A 4972-nucleotide genomic window follows, 5' to 3' on the forward strand; every position below is an offset into this window, starting at 1 on the left:
GGACAAAAGTCCCCCCCAAAACTAAGCTTAGCAGAATCTAAAATTGGGGTGCAGGGCTTACACTGGGGAGAAGCTCCCAGAACTCACTACTGGAATTTGCTGTTCCGGGCTGCCTGCCTCTAGGACAGTATGTCTATTTGCCACCCACTAGCACTGGCCCAGTTTCCACCAATTTCCCAGGGACCACCAGGCAGGAGATAGGATCCCTGAGCACACATTCTGCAGAAACTATGCCTTTCTGCTCTCCACATGCAATGCTGGGGAGTCCAGTGTCCTGAGATCAGCCTAAAGCATGTCTCTGCAGGAAAGAGAGAGACTGAAGCTCACTTCAGTGAGGAAGAATGAAGCAAGGAGTCCCAGAACCGACCGTCCAGTGTTACCTGATGCAGGAGCCTGGGATGAATCCTAGAGTAACAGATTTTGTGAGGAAGAGACCCAGAGAGAAGTGCACAGAGACTCTAAGACATGCAGGGACAGCAGCTACAAGAAAGATGAATGCAGAAGAAGGAGGGAAGGAGAGATAGAATCATACCGCTAAGCAGGAATCTCGGGGCTCACCTGGCAGCAGGCAGCAGGTGGCTTGGGCACAGGCGGCGGCAGCTGCGGCAACGTTGGCGTCAGGCGTTGGCGCTGTGGAAGTGGCAGAGACACTTGAGCGGAGCGGTGCTCTGCTGCCTCCCAGCACCCGCAGCCGCTCTTATTCCCGCCGCTCTGGGTCCGGGGGCGGGGGCGTCCAGGAGTTCCAACCAACCAATGAGGGGACAGATCTCATACCCTGATGGATTGTGTCACCGATTTACGTCCAGAACCTAGAATATTCCGCGGAACCATCCCACTTGTATTTGCGTTGATGGGAGTGGAGGGAGGGAGAGGGATGGTGGGGGCCGAGGAGGAGAAATACCCTTAATATGAACAGGAAGTTGAGGGCAGTTTGACGTCATGGTAAATTTCGCCTGTTTAGTTCCACTGGGTTTGGAACGTGTGCCCCTCTCCACCCCCAGTGGTGCTGTCGTAAGGGGCGAGATGCACGAAGCAGGACATCCTAGCTCTCCATGTCTGACCCTAGGGGCCCCGTCTAAGTGAGGCATGGACGATTAGCAACGTGCAACAGCATTGATTCTGGGCCCACGCAGGGTGTCTGGTTCGGGTAGCAGGAATCACAGAGGGGCAAAGCTCATGGCAAAATCAAGAGATGAGAGTGATAGCAAGAACGTTATCAGTAGAACTCATTTCCAGGCGGTAAGGTGAAGGGAAATTAACTTCTCAGCACCTCAATGTACTCATCTTTGAAATGGGGACCACATTCCAGGCTTGAGAAAATGTTATCGTTAGCAGCCATGTGCCTGCTTCCCAGCTAGGGAGGGATTTAGAAGAGCCCTCATGCCCAGGGACCGATTCTGTGAAATCCCTATCTCAGTTTTCAGATTCCCACCTTGTGTGGCTTCCTGGATTCGCGCTGGGTGGTCTGTCACGTGGTTTCGGAGGAGCTGGAAGCCCTGCTGGGCCTGAGCCTGAAGGTGTTAGGCACAAAGGTTTCCCAAGCCTCCAAACGGACTTCTAGCCCTTCCTCTTCCTATCCTGTCAGCCAGCACCTCTGGCTCATCATTCTGCTCGAACCATTTGCCCCGCTGCCCCTCGCTTCTGGCCGCTGTTTGCGAAGTTGTCCAGTGGCGTGTAATTCCAGCCCTTTGCCCACCTCCCCCACACTTAAGTCCTCCACTAGAGAGCACAGCACGCTTGAAGGCACTGAAGAGTCCCTGGGGACACAAGGCTCACACACAAAGCTTTCACACAAATTCATTTCAGTCTCCAAACGTGTGCGCACTCCCCGGAGCACAGGCCGGCACACGGGGTCCGACACACTGGGCATGCACGTGGGTTCACTCTGAATCGCAGCCCAAGCTTCTCTCTGAGTCTCTCTCACGGAATCACATGCACACATGGCATGATGATGATCTGCTGAAATCATACCTGCACTCACTCTCAATGTAAGTGTGCTTTCTCAGTGTAGCACCTCCACTCTCTGCCGGACACACCAGCGGGAGGGTTTTAGGACCCCTCCAATCTGATCTTTCCACTCCCAGCTCGCCTGGTGGTCCTAAGTCCTGACTCCCTGCCCTCAGCTCCCTGAGGTGCTGAGATAGAAGCTTCTTATTGTTCCCAGGATCTCCTTGTCTGAGTGCACTGCGTGAAGAATGCACTCCCTGAGAAATTTTAACGCAAAGAAGGTAGCGCTTCGGGATTTGCTCTGGATATATGCTATAATGTCGCGCGACATTCCTGGCGGTCACTGTGCCAACCCGGTTATACAGGCGCAGTGGGTGGGGACTCATTAATCGGGCGGTGCAGGGTAGGCAGAGACCCCAGTTAGGTTGTTCCCTGGGAGAGCGGAAATTCTGGCTCTCCCGGGAGAGCAGAAATCCCCCGGAGGAAGCTGTCCGTGATCCGGGCAACGGTGCGCCCCACTCCTCAGTCCCTAGAAGCCTTTGTATTTCATAGCACACACCTGCCTTGTGCCACTTCTCCTTCCCTTCTAATTTGCTGGCCACTGTGACACCTACTTTCCAAGATGCCTCTGTGCAGCTTTCTTCCATCTTAAGTCCTGGTGTTGCCCTGCCGAGAGGAAGTGAGTTCGAGACTGGGGATTGGGTGTGTAAAAGTCGTTCTCCTCATGGCTGACTGGCAGGGGGCGCGTTCTTCCTTCTAGTGTGAAATACAGAACCACTCTCCCCTGAGTCTGTCCCTGATTTACCGAGTATATACAAGGAAGTTTAGATCTTCATGGGCGCGCGCTGCTTAGATTATGTCCTCTTATCCCTGGAACCTCTCTAAATTAAGGCTATACAGAAGACGATCTAATATAGAAGTCGCCAAGGAAAATACTGATTTTAAAATAGTCGCTTGACTATTTTGCTATTTGTTTTGTAAGCTTATTTGATAACTTGGTGTGAGGAGGCTCACGTGTTGGACTCCAGTCCCATTGGGACTCAAGCAGCACCTCCCCAACAGCCCCGCCCCTGCCCGCTCTGGTCTTCTTCCTGTAGCTGTGACCACCACAAATGGGGAAAATGGCAGCAATGTCTCCTCCCTGCTGTGGGTCCCTATCTGAGTACACAGGTTCAGGGCTAGAGGAAAGCCCAGCATAGGTTCAGGGCTAGAGGAAAGCCCAGCACCAGGGGATCCTACAAAATCATCTTTCACAAAGTCCTGTAACATGGCTGCCTAGAGGGCAAGGCAAATAAACCACAGAAGTTCATTCTCAAAGAAATTCAGATCAATGGCCAACAACTTCCTGATGATCTTCTGAGGAGCCACTTCTGACTCTCAACATGCTTTCAGGGGACCCCTACAGTCATGACCGCCTTGGTGGAAGGCACGTGTAAGTATAACGACTACTCCACCTGCCTCGCCCAGATCCCTGATACGACCATGTTCGTGAGTGTGGTGGATGCCTTTCACCATAGACCCTCACCACTCCCAAGAAGCACCGTGGAACTCCCTAGTAGCCCTATTCGAGGTAGTCTGAGGGCTTCACCCCAAGTGTTCTGGCCACTGCCCACGGAGGATAAACCCGAAGGACCGTTGGTTGATATTCCTGGGTCCCGTCTCTCTCCAGCTTGTCTGGGTGGGGCTGGAGTCCCCACTTACATTTTTCCTGTCCTGCTGCGGGAGGAGAACTGGGAATTTCAGCGAGTCAGGGATCCTCTCAGTCCCCCTGACTATCCTCTCAACCTTCTTGAATAAAATAAAGAGAAAAAATGAATCTAAACCATTTTCCACTGAGAATATCTACTCCAAGACTTGAGGTTCAAACTTAAAAACTCTCTGAAATCATTTGTAAATGTATGTATCCTTGGACTGCGATTTTCTGATGAGAGAATGAACCATACCTTTCACCAGTGCAGTGATGACTACAGAATGGGTAAGAGATGACTGCTCTAGTAGCCAGTTTTGTGGCCTCCTTCCTTTGTAGGCTCAGGACTTTCCCTCTGGCTGCCATGTGTGCCTTAAGCCTTCAAAGTCAACATTCATTTCTCACTCTGAGATCTTTGGTGGCAACAAAAGAGGGCTGGCGGTGTATGACAGGAATCAGTGTGTGCACCCAGAGGGTGCTAGAGTGACTTCCAGCAAATTTCAGCTTTACTTTAAGGCCAGGCTCTCTACACTTAGGTCAGGGGAACAGAATAGAGTGCCCAGAAAGAAACTCACGATTATATGATTGATTAATCTCCGACAAAGGAAGCAAGAATATGCAATAGGGAAAAGATTGTCTCTTCAACACATGGTGTTGGGAAAACTGGACAGCTGCATGCAAAAGAATGACACTGTTGCATTTCTTATGACATACACAAAAATAAATTCAAAATGGATTAAAATGTGAGATCTGAAATCATAAAAATCCTAGAAGACAGCACAAGCAGTAATTTCTCTGGCATTGGCCATAGAAACATTTTTCTAGATATGAGTACTCAGGCAAGGGAAACAAAAGCAAAAATAAATTATTAGGACTATATCAAAAGAAAAATCTTCTGCACAGTGAAGGAAACCATCTGTTAAACTAAAAGACAGCTTACTGAATGAGAGAAGAGATTTGCAAATGATATATCCAATAAAGGGTTAGTTTGGGAAATATATAAAGAACATGTACAACTCAACACCAAAAAGCAAAAATTCCAATTTAAAAATAGGCAGAAGACATGAAAAGACATTTCTCCAAAGAAGACATACACATGACCTACAGAAAGATGAAAAGACACCCAACAACATTAATCACCAGAGAAATATGAGTCAAAACCACATCGAGATATCACCTCACACCTGTCAGAATGGCTCAAATAAAAAACACAGAAAACAACAAATGTTTGCAAGCTTTTGGAGAAAAGGGAACCCTCATGCAGTGTTGGTGGGAATGCAAATTGGTACACCCAGTGTGGAAATCAGTATGGAGGTTCTTCAAAGCATTAGAGATACA

This window comes from Ursus americanus, chromosome 24 (genome assembly GCF_024610735.1).
Source record: "Ursus americanus isolate L20-20 chromosome 24, mUrsAme1.1.p, whole genome shotgun sequence".
In the NCBI taxonomy this organism is placed as follows: Eukaryota; Metazoa; Chordata; class Mammalia; order Carnivora; family Ursidae; genus Ursus; species Ursus americanus.